Here is a 23,419-nt window from a genome sequence, read left to right as displayed (position 1 = left end):
CTAATTATAGACTGAATAAAAATGTCACGTGATTATTGGCTATTATGTAATAGTACATGGTACAAATGTGAAAGTTGATTGATTACAGGACATGTAAGTGAATCATGTGATCATGTACATGGATTGATAATGACATATATATATATATATATGGAAATGATGCTTGTGTGAATTTAGTAAAATGTTAGGATACGTTTGACATGCTAATAAGGTTATATGCGTGACTAATCAGGGATTTTACATGTTATAATGAGGTCTAAAATTTGTTGCAAATTCTCAGGTTATACGTAATGTAGGTTTAGCTGGGACAGGTAACCTAATATAAGTCTGCTTGTAATTTTACCTTCTGTGAACAACCCTAATATAATGTCAGCTTGTGTGAGCAACTTAATCACTTGTGTATCCGAGTTTGTTTTACTATAGTTCCATCGGGAAATATTCAATTTTATTAAAATGGAAAACTTGAAAGTGAATTGGAAATAAAATAACAAAATGCTTATAACTTGATATGTGACATGTGCTTTTCTTAATGTTAGTTATATTACTCATGATATGTAAATATGACTAACATACAGATTGGTAATGTTGATATGTGTGTAGTTATGCCACTATGTGCCAAGGGTAACCATGTTTAATGCCAAAATGATTAGCATATATTATACTTTTAAAGATTATGATAAGTGTAACACCCTGAGAAATTTATTTTCATTTCTGTAAACTTTGTCACAAATATGTATCTGCTTCAGTGGCTAAGTGTTCTGATTGTATGTTTGAGGTTTTGGGTTCAAGTCCCACTCTCTGAAAAATTCTGTTATTTTTTATCCTAGCCTTATCCTTGGTGGGTTGGTTTATGTTTTATCTTTAGTAAACTCATATTAGAATGAGCTTGCTGGTTCAAGTGGTGAGGAGTTAGCTTGCCTAAGGTCTCGTGTTCGAATCTCCGCGTAAGCATGGGTGATAATTTTTGCTTCGGTTGTGTGATAGAGGTTTGGTTGAACTGATATATGTATACGAGAATGTTAGTTCTATTTTTTTGTATATTTCTATTTTGTATCTGTATATGGGGTGGGATTTGTATATGTGGAGGAAGTGTTTTTTGGAGTGACATTTCACCGATATACTAGCAGCTTGTCTGTATACTATTCTGATAAGTGTCGTATAAAGACTATGTGGTGTATAGGGATGGGTGGGTGTTTTATACCCTACACGGTGTGTTGGGATGGACGGAGATGGTGTGTAGAGGATGGGGATAGAACTTTGTATATCTGTATGTTTCTGATAATTTAATTTTGATATGACTTGAATCTGTTAAGGACTTATGTCTGCTTCTATTCTGAAATATTGGAATTCTGAATTTTATGCATGTATATCTCTGTGAGTTATACACTGAGTTTATGAAAACTCACATCTATTTGTGTGCCATGTTCAGGTCATCCTCAGGCATAGATGGGTCTGTGAGACGGAGCCTCAGAGGTGACCACTAGTTCGCGAATTGTTTTCAATAATGGTTTTCATTTAAATTCTGGATTATTTATTAGAGTTTTGTAATTTTGGGACTCTCAGACTGTTCTGTTTTAATTTTGGTTTTGAATACGTTTGGACTTTTATACTGCAACATTTGAAAAAATCACAGTTTTATGCAAACAAATGATTTTCTGAAAACACAGGCTCGGCTTTCAAACATAACAATTTTGAACTTCTGCTGCAAATCTACGTTTTACTTAAAAGGACAATAATTGACGGTTTCATTAAAAATTATGACAATAAGTTTTACTGAAAATGTGGACTCTTTTTAGTAACAATTGATACATGAAGTTTTACCATGATAGATACATTTGAAAACCCTTCTTCGTAACACTTTCAGATTTGGCCATAATGTCTAGGCCAGATTTGGGGTGTGTTATTTAGTGGTATCAGAGCCAGGTTGTAAAACTCGAGCTGTGAATTTTGGGTTCAAAATTAAATTTGTAAAAGAAACGATTTTTCAAACAAAGTTTGTTTCTTATGTATAAAGTATGTGCTACACTGAGTCTCCGGCGCTGATATTGTAAGTACTTCTAGACTTATAGATACTATAGTTAGAACTATTTGAAACTATACTGAGTTAGCTAAAAATTGTGATTTCTAAAAGATTTATGAACTTCTGATAAATATTTGAAGCATAATACATTTGCTAATAAACACGGAAACTGATGCATAAAATTTCGTAATATAGATAAAATTTTGAAACAATGAGCGTTCGTGGGACGCTTGGTTATAGTACTCGTGGGTGCGGTAGGCGCTGTAGGGGGACTCAAGCTGAGTCTTCCTCTTTGGGCAGTATCTCAAATCTGGACACTAGCGAGATACTGATTTCACCTATTACCGAGATTGGGTTTCAAGGCCACTTGACTGGGGACGACGCACTGTCCCAAGCCATGTTAAGAGTTTTGGAGAAAGTTGCTAGACCCTATTATGGATCTGGAGGCTGTGGGTGGGTAACTGAACGACTTCGGTCTAATGGAGTTAATTTTTTTAGGGGCCTCACTGGAGTCACCCCTACTATGGTCGAGTACTGGTTGGAGGTTACCGAGACAATAATGAACGACATTGATTGCACACCTAAGCAGAAACTGAAGGGTGTAGTTTCTTTGCGCAGAATCTGAAGGGTGTAGTTTCTTTGCTTCGCGACGAGGCATGTTAGTGGTGGTTATCGATTGAGAAGGGTACTCAACCAGATCGTCTAAATTGGGATTATTTCAATATTGTCTTTTAGGGGAAATATGTGGCCGTTAGCTATGTAGATGCTTGTAAACATGAGTTCATGAACCTTACGCAATGTGATAGGACTGTAGCAGAGTATGATGCCGAATTTCTGAGACTGAGTTGCTACGCTCGAGGCATGGTGGCATCTGAATGCGATAAATGTCTCCGCTTTGAGGATGGTCTGAGGGACAGTTTGAGGGTTCTCATATCTCCGCAGAAGGAGCGAGAGTTCGTCGTTCTGGTGGATATGGCGAAGATCGCTAAAGAAGTTAATCGTGTAGAGTGCCAAAACAGGGATTGTGAGAGAGCCAAGATTAAGAGGGAATCGAATCCCTCTAATTTTGCTCAGAGGCCTAAGAAACAGGCCAGGCCTGATGAACCTTCTAACGTGGGGGTTCTAGTTTCTTCTACTGGGGTTCAGCCATGCGGTGATTGTGGTAGGCACCATCCGGACGAGTGTTTGAGGAGATTAGGGGCATGTCTACGATATGGGTCAATGGATCATCGGATTAGAAAGTGCCCACATCGTTCTAATCAGATGCAAGCTCCGGGTCTAGGTTTTGTTCAGCTTCAAACGACAGTACAGTAGCCACCTAGGGGTCGTGTTCCGGCTAGGGGTGGGAATGGTTTGAGTAGAGCAAAGAGAGCAATACTAATCAGACGGAGGCGAGGCAGCTTGCACTGGTTTATGTTGCTCGATGCCAAGAGGATAGAGATGCCCCAGATATGATTACAGGTACGTTCTTTATTTATGATATTTCGAATGTTGCATTGATAGATATAGGGTCAACACACTCGTATGTAGCTAGTTCGATCTTTGAAAACTTGGGGATTTTGGTTGAGAGTACTTCTGGTGAGTTTTTTGTACTGAGTTTATTGGGCCAATATGTTTGGGTTAATAGACTATATAGGAATGTACCGCTAGAAGTTCAAGGGGTTGTGTTTTCGACAAATCTGATGGAGCTATTGTTTGGAGAGTTTGACTTGATTCTGGGTATGGACTGGTTAGTAGAACATCGAGTCAGTTTGGATTGTGCGACTAAGAGGGTCATTTTGGGATCCAAGGATGATGTGGAAGTGGTGGTGATCGGCGAGCATTGGGATTATTTATGCAATATAATCTCCACTCTAGTGGCCGAGAAACTGGTTCGGAAAGGGTGCGAAGCATATCTGGCCTTCGTAAGCGTTTCAATTTCTAGGGACTCTTCAGTCGGGAACACCAGAATAGCAAGGGAATTTCTAGATGTATTTCCTGATGAGACACCAAGTTTAACTCCGAATCGAGAAGTTGAGTTCGACATGGAGCTTCTATCGAGTACATCTTTAGTGTCCAACACTTCATATCGAATGGCACCGAAAGAGCTTACAGAGTTAAAGGCTCAGCTTTGGGAGCTTCTAGATCATTGGTTTATCTATCCTAGTGTCTCTCTGTGGGGGCATCAGTCCTGTTTGTAAAGAAAAATGACAGTACCACGAGGATGTGTATCGACTACAAGCAGTTGAATAAGTTAACTGTGAAGAATAAGTACCCACTTCCGAGGATTGACAACCTGTTTGATCAGTTTCGTGGGGCTTCAGTATTCTCGAAGATAGATCATCAGCTTAGAGTTAATGAAGCTGATATCTTTAAGACGTGTTTTAGGACTCTTCATGGGCATTACGAGTTCCTATTCCAGTTGTATTTGGATCAGTTTGTCGTAGTCTTTATCGACGATATTCTCGTGTACTCTAGGACCAAGGATGAGAATGATGAGCATTTTAGCGTAGTGCTTCAAATACTTCGAGAAAGCAACTCTATGCTAAGTTGAGCAAGTGTGAATTCTGGTTACAGGAAATAAATGTTTTGGGGCACATGGTTTCTGCTAAGAGGATTCGAGTTGATCCTAGAAAGATTAAGGTTGTGCTTGATTGGAAGTAGCCTAAGAACATTACTGAGATCGACAGTTTTCTGGGTCTTGTGAGTTATTATCAACGATTTGTTGTGGGGTTCTCGTTGATTGCATCTCCTCTGACTAAGCTTCTGCGTAAGAATGTTCCTTTTGTCGGGAATGATGCACAACAATTGAGCTTTTAGAAGCTCAAGTCTGTTCTGACTTAGGCTCGTGTTCTAATACAACCTGAATTTGGTAAAGAGTTTGTGGTTTACAGTGATGTGTTGCACGTCATTTTGGGATGTGTATTGATGCAAGGTAGTAAGGTTGTGGCTCATGCGTCCCGACAGCTTAAGTCACACGAGGGAAATTATCTGACGCATGATCTCGAGTTTGTTGCTGTTGTGTTTGCTTTAAAGATCTGGAGGCACTATTTGTATGGTGAGAGGTATATCATCTACACCAATCACAAGAGCCTTAAGTACTTCCTTACTCAAAAGGAGTTGAATCTTAGGCAGCGTAGATGGATTGAGCTACTCAAAGATTATGATTGCACGATAAAGTATCATCCCAGTAAAGCCAATGTGGTGGTCGATGCTCTCATTCATAGAGCAATGTCTGATTTGAAGGCAATTTTGCTCGTCTAAGTCTGTTTGAGGATGGGAGTTTGTTAGCCGAGTTGAAAGTTAATCCGACTTGGATTGATTAGATTCAGGAAAAGCAGTTAGGAGATGATTCTCTGGTTCTGCGTTTCCGTTAGATTGAGAGCGGTAGCACGTCTGATTTTGGGTTGAATAATGATGGGGTTTTATGTTTCTAAGGATGGGTTTGTGTACCAAATGACTTTTATTTAAGATAGTCGATTCTGAGGGAAGCGCATAGAGTCCTTACGCTATGCATCCTGGTGGAAATAAGATGTATCGAGATCTCCGTGAACTGTATTGGTGGTAGGGTTTAAAACGGGAGGTAACAAATTTTATTTTCGTTATTTGACATGCCATTAAGTTAAGGCTAAGCACCACTTGCCTTTGGGATTGCTTCCACCCGTTAAGATTCCCTTAAAAAAATAGAAATGTGTTACGATGGACTTCGTTAGTAGGTTACCTTTACCACTTACTAAAAAGGATTTTGTTTTGGTCATCGTGGATCGGTTGACCAAGTCCGCCCATTTTATTCTGATTTGGACGGATTATTCTTTACATTAGTTGGCTAAGCTCTATATTTCTGAGATTGTGAGACTTCACAGGGTTCTATTTTCTGAGATTGGGTCGTATCAGATTCTAAAGCATGTGGGACTGATCGCTTATTAGTTAGAGCTACTTTTGGAGTTAGACCGTATCCATAATGAGTTTCACGTCTCTATGTTAAGGCGGTACCGATTTACACATCTCACGTTGTTTTTGTTGAAGAGATCGAGGTTAGACAGGATTTGACATTTGAGGAGAAGGCAATTCAGATTTTGGATCATGATGTAAATATTCTGAGAAGGAAGTTTATTCCGTTAGTTAAGGTTCTATGGCGAAATCATGGCACTGAAGAAGCCACGTGGGAACCTAAGGACTCGATGCATTAGCAGTATCCTCATCTATTAGGATTAGGTAATTTCGAGGCTGAAATTTCTTGTAGGGAGTAGAGTTGTAACGCCCTGACTAATTTATTTTAATTTCTGTAAATTCTGTAAAGCCGAAAAAATGGCCTATTGACACCACACAGGCGTGTGCCTTGCCATGTGTGACACATGGGGTGTGTGACGGGGAAGTGTGTGGCCGTGTGGACCACATGGCTAGGCCAATTTGGGTGTGTGGGCCATGGGCAAGGCCGTGTGGGTCACACGAGCAAGGTCAATTTGGGCGTGTGGGGCCACACGGGTAAGGTGAATTTGGGTGGGTGAGGCCACACGGGCATATGGGCCCAAAATTATGAAATTTTCCCTAGGGTCGCATGTGTCGTTTCGATCGACTGTGGGTCTTCCGTAGGGTTGGTAAGGGCTAACCAAACTCCAATGCATGAGATCTGTTAATCTAATAGACTAATTGAGTATAGGAAAATCGATATGTATGTCTGATTATTTTGCGTAAGTATGTATGATATCTGTATTTGAGCATGTTAATTTTGTTTTTTCGTATATTTTTATTTTGTACCTGTATATAAGGTGGGCTTTGTATATGTGGAGGAAGTGTTTTGTGAGGCGACATTTCACCGATATACTGGCAGCTTTTCTGCATACTATTCTGATAAGTGTCGTATAGACACTATATGGTGTGTAGGGATGGGTGGGAGTTTTACACCTCACATGGTGTAACACCCCGAATTTTGGGCCTAGATGAAATAGGTTTTGAACAAGGGAACAGTTCGGAGACTACACATAAATATTTAGTTGTGCAAGGAAGTGACATAAATGAATGTCTACTTCAGTGGTTAAGTGATTTAGGAGTGTTTAGAAGTGTCTGAGAAGTTAGGGCTTCAAGCCTTGGCTTATCTAAAATTTTTATTTTAAGTGAATAAAATCCTTGGATCTAGATAGTAGGTTCTTAAATTATTGTGGTTAAAATATGATACAGAAAGAGCTTGTGGTCTAGTGGCAAGGTGGAGTGCTGTGTAACTGTGAGGTCTGAGGTTCAAGTCCTGGGTTGAGCAACGGAATATTTATTTTGCTGCTTGAGCTGTGTAGGTAGTGGAGTTGGACTGAAACACAGCTAATGGGAGTTTGAATGGAGTTGTTGGGGGAGTTGAGGAGAAATCGGTGGAGTGATTCAAGGAGGGATAAAGGGAGAGATTTTAAGAGAAAATCAAGGAAAGTGAGGGGAGAGGAGAGGTGTGCTGAAATTGGACTTTGTACCCAGGAAAATTCAGCCAGAGGGGATTTTGCTCATTTTTGGTATATTTTCATTTCAGTTTTTGAGGAGTTTTCACTCTTTTTGTTTGAAGGCCGATGTGGTAAGGGGTTTTTGCTTTCTCTTCTGTCTCGTTCTTTTTGGTGTTGGCAACCTCTCTTTGGCCGAATAGTGCCTTTCTCAATTGTCTCTTTTTCTTTCTTTTCCAAGTAATTCTACTGCTGGCTAATCTATCTTCTCTTCTTTTTTATTCTTTCTTTCTTTACCCTCTACCGAAACCTCTTCGTCCCCCTAAACCATTCTCTTCCCTTTTTGCTCTCCTTTTTCTACCCTCTTTGTGCTGACTTTTTCCTTACTCTCTACCGATTTTGTATACCATCCTTATTCTACGATTTTATACTTTCTGTAAGTTGGTGTTCGTTTTGACTTAAATTGTTCTATTAGATAATTGGTATTAAGGGTTTTCAACTGGATTGCAGGTAATAACCCCGAGATCTAGTGACCAACGTTGTTCTGGTGAGTGAAGTGCTTAGGGATTCGGTTGTTCAATCAAGTTAAGTGACTGTTAATCAAGAAGTTATGTGTAATGAATAGGATTCTTTTTAAATTCAATTGATATGTGGCTAACCGAGTGTTACGGGTGAACATAGGTTCGGAATTGTTTGAGGACTATCTGCGCATCTTCTCGTAAATAGGTGTGTAAACACCCCATTGCAATCATAGAACGGCAAAAAGCCGAATAGCTGAAAATACGGCGTTTGCGACCACACAGGCGTGCGATCGCTCGTGTGGTAAGCCCAACCCACGAACCATGGGCGATTGACTATAGAGGCCTCCATGAGCGTTTTCATGTGCTTAGGTCGTAATGGGTCACGTTGGGCCGAAATGGGCCATCTGGGCTTAATGGGCTCGTAGGCCCTACACGGATGAAATCCACGATTTGTGGCAAATACTGGACTGGGCTTTATAGATCTCATAGTCGTGGCAAAATCTAGGCTAAACGGGCCACACGAGCGTGTGAGCCCATTTGGACCGAGTAATGGGCCTTGGGCCCATTTATACTGTTATGACCAGTTAGGTTACCTAAGTTGCTCGAGGCGACTACGGACCTTTCGAGAGGTTGATAACTGCACCAAGACCTCAAAATAGGTAAAATGACTAAAATACCCCCATAGGGTAAAATAATCGAAATACCTCCATAGGGTAAAATAATCGAAATACCCCCATAGGGTAGAATGACCAAAATACCCCGATAGGGTAGAATGACCGAAATACCCCGATAGGGTAGAATGACCGAAATACCCCCATAGGGTAAAATGACCAAAATACCCCGTAGCGTAAAATGACTATTATACCCCTAGGAGATGAAATGACTGTTATGGCCTTATGTTATGTATGACTGATTCGCTCTATGATATGTATGGCTATGATTGAGCATGACATTTTCCATACACGTATGAGATTATGTCACAACATATTGCATGGGGATGGGTTGTTATATTTGGAGGAAGTGTACCGTACTGATAAGGTTGCACGGGTCGCCCAAGACGACTATGAACCTTCTGATGGCTATATGTCATTTATCTTTCTGGCAGCTTTGCTGCAATACTGTTTAGTGACGCAACCAATGTTAATATTGGTGTGTCTGGCTGGGTGGGTTGATTTTATCCCCACATGATGTGTTTGACGGGATTGAGTGGTGTGTAGAGGCTGGATTGGGTAGGACTTCTAACTGCATATCTGCACTGATTAATGATATTGTACTGTTACTGCATTGATTAATGATATTACATACTGTTCACTGCATGACTGATATCTGTTACTGTTATGGGCCAAGGCCCACATCGTTACTATATTGGGCTAAGGCCCACAATGTACTGTTATTGAATAAGGCTCGGGCCTGCATCATTCTTGCATGTTGTATCTTGGATTGATGATAGGGGATTACACACTGAGTTTTCGTAAACTCACCCTTTCTTTTAACTGTACAGGTAATCCTCAGCCATAGGCGATTTGGTGCTGCGAGGGACTCGAAGGTGGCCACACAACTGCAGCTATTCTACACTTGCTTTTATTTAAATTTAAAGTTTGTGTTGGGTTTTGTTTATGTAATAAGGCCATTTATGTTTGTTTAAAATTTTAATTGGGCTTTTGCTTACTTGTTTTAAATTTCTAGTTTAGGAGAAGACGAATTTTCAAAATAATTATTGTTTTCAAAGACACGAAATTTTAAACATTAGAGTTTTCAAAAGCTTCCGCGATTTTAGATCAACCTCTAATAACAATATCAAATAACAAGGCAAACATTTTGATTAGTTGATTCGTTAAATAATAACAAATGGGATTTTAAACTTAGAAACGAAATTTTTACCAACAAGTCCAATTTTCAAAAGACACTTCAATGTGACACGCCAGATTCGACCATAACGTCTAGGCCGGGTTTGGGGTGTTACACATGGCGTGTTGGGATGGATAGAGATAGTGTGTAGAGGATGGGGTAAGGACACTATATATTTGTATATTTCTGATAATCTGATTCTGATATGATCTGAGTCTACTAAGGACTTATGTCCGCTTCTGTTCTGAAATACTGGAAATATGAATTTTATGCATGTATATCTCTGTGAGTTACACACTGAGTTTATGAAAACTCACATCTGTTTGTCTGTCCTCTTCAAGTAATCCTCAAGCATAGGTGAGTTGATACGACGGAGTCTCAACGATGACCACTAGTTCGCGAACTGTTTTCAATAACGACTTTTTTTTAAATTCTGGATTATTTTTTAGAGTTTTGTAATTTTGGGACTCTCAGGACTGTTCTATTTTAATTTAGGTTTTGAATGCGTTTGGACTTTTATACTACAACATTTAAAAAAATCACAATTTTACGCAAACAAATGATTTTCTGAAAACACAAGCTCGGATTTCAAACATAACAATTTCAAACTTCCGCTGCAAATCTATGTTTTACTTAAAAAGACAATAATTGACGGTTTCATTAAAAAGCATGAAAATAAGTTTTACTGAAAATGTTGACTCTTTTTAGTAACAACTGACACGTAAAGTTTTAACATGAGAGATACATTTCAAAACCCTTCTTCGAAACACTCCCAGATTTGGCCATAACGACTAGTCTGGGTTTGGGGTGTTACAATAAGTATGGTAATTCCATTTGAACTTACTAAGTATTGGTATGCTTAATTTAGTTGTTTTCCTTCCCTTATAGATCGACACCTCACAGAACTTGCTGAGCCAAATCAATGGAGGAGCACACACTATCAAAAGGTGATAGATATATGTAAATTTTGACTCTAGACATTGTGGCATGTACATAAGTACCTTTATTGTTCAAATGGTCAATTTGGAGTTAATGACTTTATGATAATGTGATAATGGTTGAATTAGTGAAATAAGTTTAGTATTTGATCTAATTGATGCATGATTTGGTCTTGGGTGATGCTAGAATGTGTAATACTTTAATTTTTATGGTATAACATGTCAAAGATTGCAGTTATGATAGTTGGAATGGCTAGGTTTTAACAGGTTATTTTTCAGTGGTGTTAGAAATAGTGGTTTCGGGACCACAAATCTGATGAGCGAGTCCGTAAATATTATTATTTAATGCTTATGAGTCAAACATAGTATTATAATAAATTTTTACTTGAATGATTAGTTAAGTTCAAGTGATTTGCCCCTAAAATCAAGTAGTTTTAGAAAATGAGGTATCAGGACCTCGTTTCTATAAATCGAGTCGTAAATATTTTTATTAAATATTTACAGAGTGATTATAGAGGTGTATTGAAATTTGGTCTAGAAATTGTGATGTTTGGATAGTTAATTAAGAGAAAAGGACTAAATCATAAAAGCTATAAAACTTAATCGCTATTAGTGTTTAAGTACCAATTGAAAATAAAAAGTAAAAATGAGAGGTTCTAGGTTGTAAACAGACAATAATGAAGTTAATGGACGGTTGAACAATTGGTTTATATTATATTTTTATATGTTTTATTTTATTTATTAGAGTTAAATAATAATAAAACAATAAGAGAGCACTATCATCTTTTTCATTGTTTTGCTTTATTCAAACCAAATTCCATGGTTAAAACCTTGGAACAATCAAACTTCATCCCTCATGCATGGTATATTTTTCCATTCCGTTTTCAATAAATTTTATGTTTTTTAAAGCGTTATAACTTGGTTCTGCTAATATGTATCTCTGATTTCAAAAGTGTTAAAGATTTTAAAACTTGTCATTGATGAATTTGCAATGTTTTTAAGTTTGATGATAGATTTATAAGCTTGATAGTTAAATAAGACTATTTTGTAAAGTGATTTTAGTTAGTTTGTAGTTAAAGGACTAAATTGATAAAATATTAAATTTTAATGAAGTTATTGTGAATATTGAATAATTATCGTTGTACCAATATGAATGGAAATCTAGCTAGCATAAAATTTATGAATTTGTGATAAATTTGAATGTTTTAGGTTTAAGGGCTAAATTATATAAATTGTAAAAGTTTGGGGTAAATGTGAAAAATTGTAAATAGGAAGTCATATACACTAAATTGAATATTATATGAAATTAAGGCTGATAAATTGAAATAAATTACTTTATAGATCAAGAACTATTTCACAATCGAGGAAAAGGGAAAGTTGTTGATTATTCCTTGAACTTTTGGGTTTTTGGTAGTTTAGCCTTGGTAAGTTTATACGGTTTAATTAGATATAATTTGTACTATTATACTGAATTCTAAATTGTGATATGTCCAAAATTATATCCCTGTATATTTGAATTGTTACAAAATTTATATAAGGCGAGACAAGAAATTGAATTGGAAATATGATACGATTACCTATATCGAATCCGGATGAACATACGATAGGATACAATTGGCATGCCAATAGGTTATTAATACGTGTGGTATGGGTTTGACTTATGATGAGATGGTGATTACTAATTTCTTACTGTCCACTGAATATTTATAGTGATTTTGATGTGTTACAGAGGGCGAATGTAAAGCCTTCGGGCTTGGCACTTGGTGCCCAGGTGTGTTTCGGAGGGATGTTAGCCTACGGGCTAGGCACTTGGTGCCTAGGTATGTTCTCAGTTGGTTTAGCTCGTTTGAGCATTATGGTGTGTTCTAGATGATTAATTGTGTATCCAAATCCGTTATATCGTTCATCAGGAAAGTTTTCAACGGTTATATGATTCGTTATTTAATTGTATAAATGTTTACATGATCTTTTGAATATATAAAATAAGAATTGGTATTGATTAATTTAGTATAATTGATCAGGTTATACAATATGTGTATAAATATAAAGACTCGCCTGTTAAATAATTGTGGTTGATAGAATTATTTTTTATTAATTGATATTATGTGATTAACATGTCTATACGGTAAGTTTTATCGTTTCAACCGTTGAACTTACTAAGCTCTATTGAAGCTTACTAGTGTCATTTTTTATGTTCCTTGGAGATAACTTTTTATGGAGTTGGGCGATCGGATCAACTTAAAGATCACACTATCCAGATACATTTTGGTAGATTTTGATATGTTTATTTTGGGTTATATGGCATGTAATAGGTGTGTTTTGTATATGTTTTGAATACTTATTTCATTTGTTATATATGAGATTGATACAAAGAGGCTTAAGCTTGGTATTAGTTTGTTTGTGTATGTGCCTTTAATCTTGGTGTGAATACGTTCATATAAGTTGTTTTGGTCATTTGATATAAACCTTAAATAAGAGTTTGAATTATGGTATGAATGAATGTGAATGAGTAAGAAGAAATGGTAAGTTTGGCATGAGTTTTATGTATGAACTTATGAACTTGAATGCAAATCAGTTTGGTGTGATATGTGAATTGAGGTTGATAATTGAATTGTGGTGTTAATGAGGACACATTGGTTAGGCACTTAGGTTGAGTGTTTTGGCATGTTTTAGACTTGTTTGAATGTGTTTTTAAAGTATGGAAATGGTTGATTTTGATTTGGCATGGTACCCATGTGTTGGATGAAAGTTTGCCTTGTTTTGGAAGCTTTTTAAGGTGCACACAGCCTGGGACATAGGCTGTCACACGGTCATGTGTCACACACGACCTGGACACACGATCGTTGTACCTTATTAATTTTAAGTGCAAGATTTTTCACACAATCACAGTTAGTTACACGGTCTGAGCACACAGGCGTGTGGGGTAGCCACACGTCCATGTTTGAGGCAACACAGGCTAGTCTCTTTCACATGGCTGTGTGACCTCTGTTTCCAAAATTTTCAAAATTTTTCATGTTTTTCCTGTTTTCATTCAAATTAGCCTCTGCTTGTTCACAAACTATTTTAGGGCATCGAAAGCTTATTTTAAAGCCCGTAAATGTTATTTTGCTATGAATGAAATGTAGATTGGAATGTTGTTATTTAAATTAATAAATTAATAGTTTAATGATGTAAATTGTTTTAATATATGTTGTAACACTTTGTAACCCTAATCCGACGATAGAGATGTGCTAGGGGTGTTACATAGGTTGCTAATTGACTTAAGAAATGGTACAATTGAATGATAAGTATGAGATGTAATTTAATGCATGTTTTGTGTGCTTCATGTTTGAGCCATTTAAGTTTTAAACTTCCAAGTTGTACTATTATGACATGTTTAAATTAGCAAATGATTTGTTTTTAGGTATGGATAGTTGATATGGAATTGATTATGCCTTAAGGTTGAAAGGTTGAATTGTATAATGTTGAGTGGTTGGTTTAGGTAATTATATGTTTGAATTGAGTTAGTTTGGCATGGTTGAAAAGCATCATATTTGGATGTTGGTTTGATAGCTAATGAATATGTACCAAAGTGTTAAGTTGCAAATTAAATTAAACAAACAACAGTCATTGACTTCCATGTTGCTAATTAATCTTTGGATTAGGGATCTAAACTACTTAAACTCCTAAATTGGTTCCATTTTACTTCTCGGCCTCAACTTTACCAACTTAGGCAAATTAGTCTGGTTTATCTCTTTACCTCACCAACTAATCCGGGACTAACAAATTGGTGTCTGATAAGATCTCCTCTTAGTATCACTTACCTAAATTTTGCCTTAGGGGTGTCAATCCAAGCAAAGTAAACAAAACAAAACAAAACCCGAAAATAAACTAAAACTGAAAACGAGAAATAAACATGCAAAGAAAAAAAAGTTGTACTTGAGCTTGCTTGATACACGAGACTAGGTCAGAGCATCAAAACTAGGAAGATTTTACTAAATATATAATCTTAACTAAAAATTTAAAAAATTCAAAGTTATTTACACCTAAACAAATTAGTTCAATAAATTACAAAGTAAACAAGTCAATGAAAATGAAATCTATAGCTCCATCAAAATGTATATATGAATATAGTATTTATTTTTGTAAGGTATAGTCTGTTAAAATATTTTTTCCTACTCGTTTATTTTTATCCATGCTTTGAACTTTAATGCATAATATTTCCCCAATAATCCCTTATGATTTTTTGTGCCAATACGATCAAGATTTTTCGTAGGCACTTTTTATAAGTGTTATACTAGTCATATTACAATGTTTCAATAACTATAGATTTTATCGACTATTTTCTTTTTAATTAGAACATCCTATTCTTCTACAAATACAATTACCTATTCGTATCTACTTTTATCACTTGATATATTTAACCTTTTTTCCTTTTTACGTCTAATAAACTAAATTAATTAGTCTAAATATAAACAAGCTAAATTATTGAATTTCAAGCTAAATTTATAATTTAAACAAACAATCTAAGTATATGCTCCTAACCAATCACTTGTATTTCTACAAGCTCAAGTACAAAGAAAACATGCAAATAAAAACTAAAAATGAAATAGAATAAAGAAAGAAACAGAAAAAATTTTAATAATTTTCCTAAGTCACCCCTACACTTTATTTGCATATTGTCCCTAATGTGAAATAAAAGATATAAAGGATAGAGGTTATCTCATTTTCTTGATTCGTGCAATACAAGTGGTGGGACTACTCCTTTTTCTCAGTTTTGGCTCTATATTGTTGTGTCATAAAAAATTTGGGGTTTGTACTAAGAAAAACTAAACATACTATATATAATATTAAAGTCTTAAATACTTAAAAACTAAAACTAAAAAATTTCGAATAAAAATATTAAGTCCAACTTTAAAAAACTAAAAATTAATTGAAATTGTCTAAAATTAGTCGAAATGAGGATTTGATGCCTCGTCTGCTTTGTTTTGTTTGCCTTTTGATTCTTCTTCCAAGTCGTCCCCTGGATCTTTTCTGGGGTCTTCCTTTTCCTCTAATTCCTTTTCTTTCTTTTCCTTGCTCGATTCAATCGTTACCTCGTACTTAGCTACTGGGAATTGAGGTAGCTTCAACCCACTTTTTCGTGCGTAGTCTTCAAAAATTGGTCTGGGTTCTTGCATCCATCGAACGATCCATTCTAAATCGAGTAACACATTCTCGCCTTGATGTGGTTTGGTCTTTATCTCTCTCTTTCATTTTTGATTCCCTATAAGGTATTCCACACTTGGTTCCAACATCAGAAACTTGCTTGGTTGTAAGATACGACTCTATCGTCTCATCGACACCTTTGCTTGTCAGCATATGGATGTTACTAAGTGCGAGAATAGTAATTCCACCTCATTTTCTTGTGCACATTGGAGCATGCTTTGATCTATCCACATTCCCACACAAATCCATTCCTTTTGTTAAAATTGCGTATAACAAAGTTGCTTGAAACGTATCGATATTGGACATGTCCGTCGCTGGGCAAATTCAAGTACAAATAAATTTCAACCACATCTGCACCATTGAAGTTAATTTCTCTTGAAAGAATGATACAAGATAGTCCATGGCTAAGTGGCGCTTCCACTCACCTTTCCTGTCCGTTGGGAGTTTGATTATGACGTTCATGTTCTCTCTCGGAAAATACATTAGATATGTTCATTTTACAAAATCACATAGATATAGCGAAATGTCAAAATGCCTCGCTATCTCAGAAGGTAAGATAGTTATCTCATTCCCTCAGATTGAAAACTACATCCATGGTACCTCCATCGATCTACTTACATTCACCTCCTTCAAAGAGGCGTAAAATTTATCAATGATCAAAAGGTACACCAGCTTGGTCGGGGTTGTGTAGAACTTCTCCCATTGATGGTATTGAATTAACTCGAGCATTTCACTCTTAAATGCATCTATAGATTTGAAACCTTGTTCTTGTAACATGATATTGTGTTGAGCCGCAAGAAGGTTGCTTTCGAGCTCCCTTTCTGAGAGGTAAGCGTGGCTATCCGTCAAAAAGGTTACTATGCATGGTTTGGGGTTGGGAAACAGAGGAACAACAGGGGAATTCATGGAATTCCGAAGAAAAGGTTGGCAAACGTTGCTTTACGTGGCTATGATAGCTTAAAGGGTGTAGTATCTGGTAAGGGAAATATATAGAAGCCATCTAGGGCTTTACTTGCCATCCAATCTTCGTGAAAATCTTTGAAGATCATGTTGAATCAAGAATAGAAAGTTGCCAAAAATGGTTTGCATGTCGTGCCACAAGGTGTGCATGGCATGACACGGCAACAATGTTACCCCTGTTTACATTAAATTCAAGGATGTGTTGCGCCATAGGTGTGGTGTGGCGTGACATGACGATAGAATTAAACATTCTTGGGTTTACAGGGGTTGTGTCTCAACATTCTTGGGTTTACAGGGGTTGTGTCTCACCATGGGATTGTTGTGTGAGGACATGGCTTCGATTTTGTCTCTTCGGGAACTGTAAGGGGTCCACAGTTGCTCTTATATACACCCTACTGTTGTTTAGCTTCCCTGTTGCTTTCGGAAACTTGTTTCTTTGTAATTCAAACACAAATTAACTAATCTAATTCTTAATCTAACAAATTTTTAAAAAATTAGTGCACAATATTTACAACTTAATTAAAATCGATTGTTTGAAATTTATGTCGCACTACCGGACTTGTCCAGTAATTCCTTAAATTTTACCATCTACTTTAGCTATCAATCTCGCCCGTCTCAGCCCTTCCACTTGATCTTTCTTTCATTGGTGTCTCACCATTTGTCTTATTCCTTCATAATTTAGTTTTCTACACCAACACAACTAATGCAATACCTTCAATAGAGGCAGTTAGAGATTAAATTAAATAAGACATAACACTCTTTCCAAGTTAATCCCTCACTTTGGTAATTACAACCACATTTGAACACTTCTATTTCATCATCAATTATTATTAAATTAAATTAAGTCGATTGTCGACTTAGAAGTGCCCAAAAATGGCCTACCCAACAGAATGGGATTTATTGATCTTCCTCGTAGTCGAGGACTACAAAGTCGACATGAATTATTAATCCTTGTACCTTAACCAATACATCCTCAAGTACACCTTTTGGATGCATTAAGGATCTATTGGCAAGTTGTAGCATTATAGAGATGTTTTTGAGATCTCCAAGTCCAAGTGTCTGATAGATCGATATGGACATTAAATTTATGCTAGCCCCTAAATCAGAATAGGCTTTGCTAAAATATCTATCCCCAGATCTTTTAACTTCGGAGGTATGTTCTTTGTAATTAGAGCATTACACGAGGCATAAATGTCAATTTGCTTGTTATTTTTCATTTTCCTATGTTGTTTCATGATTCCCTTTAAATACTTGGCATACTTTGGGATTTTATCAATAAGTTCTCATAAAAGCAGAATGATATTGAGAGATTTAAATAAATTAAGAAAATTTATAAAATCTACCTCATCCAGTTTTTCTTATCCCCTAGTCGTTTCAAGAATAGTACCGTCATTGTGCTTGGTCTTTCAATTACCGAATCAGAACCCAATTTTGCTACCTTTTTTATTGGCTCGTGGTGCACCGCTGGCTCCTGTTCCATGGATACGTCAAATTCTTCAGGGACCTCCTCCTCTTCATGGATGAGTGTGATTGGTGACTTTAATGCCTTGCCCGATTGTAACGCGACCATTTTTGCATGCTCCTTTCCATCTCTCCGAGGGTTATTCACTGTATTACTAGGGAGAAACTAATCGTTTTGGTTTTGAAACATCGTCATGAATTGGCTCATTTGGTTTCAAATGATATCCATTTAGGATTTGAGTCACCACACGTATCTTGGACTTGTCAAATGTCCATCTTTATAGTTTGCAACTACTCCTCTAGTCGATCGAATCTTTGACCACATACAGCATCGTCGTTTCCCACGACTCTTTGTTGCAATGGTAGAGGTTGATAAAGAGGGCTTTGTTGGGTCTGTGCTTGATTTGCACCTCATTGATTACTTCCCACTTGAGTTTCGAGTGGTCCCTCCAACCGACATTGTAGGTATTTGAATAGGGATCTCGACCCCTATTATTTACGTAGCTCACCTCCTATTGTTGGTTTTCATAATGTGGCTCTAAGCTTATCGGCTTAACGGGTGTTTCCAAATGGTTGAGCTTCTCTAAGATTCATTCAAACTTATCATCTTTGTTTTCTTCATTCATTACTTTAACCATCAGAGGCTTAGATTTGTACATACACCTCTCATTGGGAACAGGTACGAATTCATGGCCATGTCTTCTAAGATTTTGTAGGCTTGTTCGTACGTATGGAACATGAGAGATCCGTCAGATGTTTCGTCTAAGCTAGACTTGATGTGGCCATCAACACCGATATGGAATATTTGGATTTGGACCCACGCTAGCAATCTATGATATGGGTACTTTCTTAGCATTGTCCTGAATCATCCCTATGCCTTGAACAGGGACTCACCTATGTATTGTTTGAAATTTGTAATTTCTCATCAGAGCTGAATGGTTCAACTAATCGGGAAAATTTTGTAAAGAAATTTTTCTACTAGATCGTTCCATTGTTCCATTTGGTGATGGAACTTGGTTCTAACAAATGCAACCAATTAGTCGCTTTGTCACATAAGGAAAATGGGAATAACCGAAGACGCACGGTATCATCGGATAACGCATTGTACTTGAAGGTGTCACATAGTTAAAGAAACCACTTCAAGTGTTGATTCGAGTCTTCAACCATGTTCCCTTTGAACTGTAGCGCATGTTGGATCATTTGGATAGTGGTCATCTTTATCTCAAAATTATTTTCATTAATTGTCGATCGTTCTATGCTTCCTCACACCACATCTAGCGTAGGTAAGGCGTACTCACGCAACGTCCACTGAGCCATTGGGATTTCTTCCCGATTATTTCCTTGTTTTTCTCATGACTCTTCAAATAATGGATTTTCCAGGTGTAAGTTAATTACTGTGGGCCGAATGGTGTTTATCGCTTGACGATTACACAGAATAATTTGTTCCTGATCATGATCTGGTTCAATTAGAGTTATGGAGCTTGGGGTCATAAACAACCTAAAAAGAAAATAAAAATAAATAAACAAATATTAAAAATCGTATTTATAGGTCCTAACGTTCTTACTTATCTTATTAGTTGTAAAAAAATTACTTTCAAAATTTATTTCCGAAACCTTCTCGACAACAGTGCCAACAACTTGACTGCCTATAAACGAGTTATTATTTATAGTGAAATATAACACTAAAAAATATAAGAATTAAGAACGGCGGTGTCCATAAGTGCATGGGTCAAATTGTAATATAGTTTAGTACAATGAAATAGTTTAGAAGTGCTTTGAGGATCGTATCCAAGGGAGGATGGAATAAATAATGAATTTTTTTTACAATAACAAGTCTAAGTAGTATTAATTAATTCCTATATTACGATGAACCATAAAATAAATTGATGAGATAAAAATAAATAATGAAAAAGAAATAAATAAGAAAAATAAACAAAACAAATTAAATTAATAAATCAATCATGAAGATTAACTCGCTTCAAAGTTTGTAACTAACTTCAGATTAGGGTTTTAGGGTAGATCAACTATCGAATAACCAATTATTACCTCCCAGCCTCTTATTAACTAATTGATTGGTTATCTCACCTCACTTTCTCAACCAAGATAAATTATGATTTACTCAATTCGACTTATATCCCAATCTTATCTAGCCTATGATAACTTCCTAGGGTTGTCAATCCTAGTGGATTAAGCACATGTAATCCATACCAACTAACCCCTCTCGAGAAACCCTAAATCCTTTATTAATCACATCCCCATCCACTCACTAATCTCCCTTAAGGGATTTAGCCACACATGTTATTCATAATCTCTATCTCGATTGAATGAATCATGTAAAGAACACGATTGATGCATAAGAGAAAAGAGAATTGAATAATCGTGGATTGAATATCAAATAAGAAACATAGTAGCAAAGCTCTTTATTGGAATAAAGAAATAAATTTAATGCAAAATAAAATATAAACTAAAATACTTTAAATAAATAAACTCTTGAATCAAAATTGATTTCGAGGAAAAACAAAAGAGTTATCAAAAGCCAAAAAAAAAAATCTAAATCTACTCCTAAACTACTAGGGTTTTTTAAGGCGTCTAGGACAACTTAGTTCCATCAAACCCCTAATGTCTTATTTATAGAAGTGTTGGCTGCCCAAACTAGGTCTTCGTTACGTCCTAAATCTTCGTATAAATTTGATTGCATGGATGAAAATAACCCTAAATTACTTGAGTGGGATGTCAACCTGTGTTGCGCGTGGCGTGACACGAAACCCAATTCTAGCCTTGTGTCATTTGTTTTGTGCTTTGATGTCTCGAGAAGCTTATGCATCACTCATCCCATGCTTCCATGTCAATTGGGTCTTTACATCTTCATCTTACACACTCAATTAAACATATTAGAACTACCAAAGGTCCATGTCGGCTTATTGGGTTACAAAATTTATAAATGTGTTACAAAAATTATTTTATTAATATTTAATCCTGAAGCCTATTTACTAAAAACATAATATTAAATCCTAAATTGCTTAGAAAACAAGCTCTTTAAGTAGAAAATTGACCTAACTACTACATTTAACGGTAGGTCACTTGGTGGCTGGGCTGCAACATTGTTAAGACCCTTAGCAGTAAAATTCTTAAGCATTAAAGATATGGAAGATACCTGAGCTGCAAGTGAAGTGAGGGCGTCAACTTAATGTACTCCTACTAGTTGTCTTCTTGAAGTTTCACGGTTGGTTAGCCACTAGTAGTTGTTACTAAGAATTCTCTCAATGATTTCATAAGGCTCGTTATAAGAATTAGATAGGATAACACCATTTTTAGAAGCATCTACCGCTATCCTCGTGTGTGCGTTAAAACCATTATAAAATGTCTCCAGCTGGATGCAATGCAGAATCCTATAGTGAGGGCATTTTCATAATAATTCTTTAAATCTCTCTTATGCCTTATACAAAGATTCATCATCCATTTGCTGAAGTGTAGTGATCTCGTTCCGCAACTTAGCATTTTTGCTAGGTGAGAAATATTTCATTAAGAAGCGTTCTGCTAGCTCTTCCCATGTGAAGTTGAACCGAGTGGCAATTAATTTAACTATTTTTTTCTCTGTCCCTTAGTGAGTATGGGAACAATTTTAGCCTTAGCACATCCTCAATTACTCTGGCTAGCTTGAGGGAATCACTCACCTCCATGAACAATTTAAGGTGAAGGTGTGGATCTTCCATATGAATCCCACGAAACAGGCCAACTATCTGAAGCATCTGAAACATATCAGGTTTTAACTCGAACTGTGGTACCTCGATCTCAGGTCTAGCAATGCATGGGTTAAGCTCATTGAAAAGAGGCACAACATACTACCTTATGGCTCGGTCCTTGTCATTAGCAACAAGGATTGGATTTTGAGCATAAGCGACTTTATTTCCTTGATTTTGATTCTAATTAGGACTATCTGTGGCTTGTCTCTGGGATTTTCGTTCTCATCTTCTTTGCCTAAATGTCTGCTTAATTTTAGATTCTAATTAGATCAATGCTCATAAATATTTGAAAAGAAAATCATAAAAATTAGCTAAGTTAAAAACAATAGAAAATAAAACCTAATTGCAAAAATAATTTCAAAAATAATTATTAAAATAACAGCCCCCGATAATGGTACCAAAAACTTGTCTAGAAATAATTCGATTGATGTGCAAGTGTACACAATCGTCACAATCGTTGACAAGTAATAAAGTAGTGAGTAAGAGTTATCGTATTCACAGGGGCTGTTTATGTAAATCAAGTATTGCAAAATTAATTACTAAGCAAATTGGTCGATGATGAAAATAAATTAAAGTGATGAGTTTTAATTAAATAAGTATGCTTTAAATCACATAAAGAAAGAAATAAGTATGCAAGTCTATGAGAGAAATCACAATAGCATGCATGAGTCAAAATAATTCTCCTTCCTGACTTATAAATATTTAAATAATACTAATGATGTAACAGGAAATCCCATGGCAACTCGGCTATTTATTAACCCTATTTTAATTACAAGTACTTAGGCGTCTCGCGAAGTCCCAAGTTTAACCTCTTGTCTTCATATTTCTATGTCTGTTACGACTTCAAAGTTACCTTTTCAGGCATCATCTAAGAATTCAACTTATCAAATTATTAAGTCTAGCATATGTCTATGTCAACAACTTAGTATTTTTAATGAGTAGAAAAATAGATTATGTGAGGTAATAGTAATATTTCTATACTAAAATAGTTTAATCACATAAATCCTTGTATTCTGCAAGGTAATAAGGTTCTCTTGAATTATTACAAACTTTAACCTTACTATCTCAAATATAGATTAAACAAGCACCATTCAGATATTGCGTCAAATAATTATACCCGGTTAGGATTTAATAACTAATTCTGTCACACCCGATTTTGTTTTAAGTTTGAAAAATTAGAAATAAATGGGGGTTAAATTGAAAGAATCAATAAGTTTTTGGTTTCTACTAAAAATTCTGGAAAACATTAGCATCCTATTTGGACATAGTTAAGTTCCAATTCTAGTTTCGTTGGAGGAGAACCGACTGGTTCGTTAGTGTGAGACAAAATGATTACCAATGG

At 36.2% G+C, this 23,419-nt stretch overlaps 1 non-coding gene across 1 annotated transcript; it reads left to right on the top strand.

Annotated features, from left to right (window-relative positions):
- Window positions 1-21,720: 21,720 nt before the first annotated feature.
- On the top strand, window positions 21,721-21,827 carry LOC128040281 (small nucleolar RNA R71). The gene has a single exon (XR_008194937.1). It is a non-coding gene; the product is annotated as a small nucleolar RNA R71 (small nucleolar RNA).
- The last annotated feature ends 1,592 nt before the right edge of the window (window positions 21,828-23,419 follow it).

This window comes from Gossypium raimondii, chromosome 3 (assembly GCF_025698545.1).
Source record: "Gossypium raimondii isolate GPD5lz chromosome 3, ASM2569854v1, whole genome shotgun sequence".
Taxonomy (NCBI): Eukaryota; Viridiplantae; Streptophyta; class Magnoliopsida; order Malvales; family Malvaceae; genus Gossypium; species Gossypium raimondii.
The sequence above is the reverse complement of the archived record's forward strand: the minus strand, read 5'-3'. Positions and strand labels throughout refer to the sequence as shown.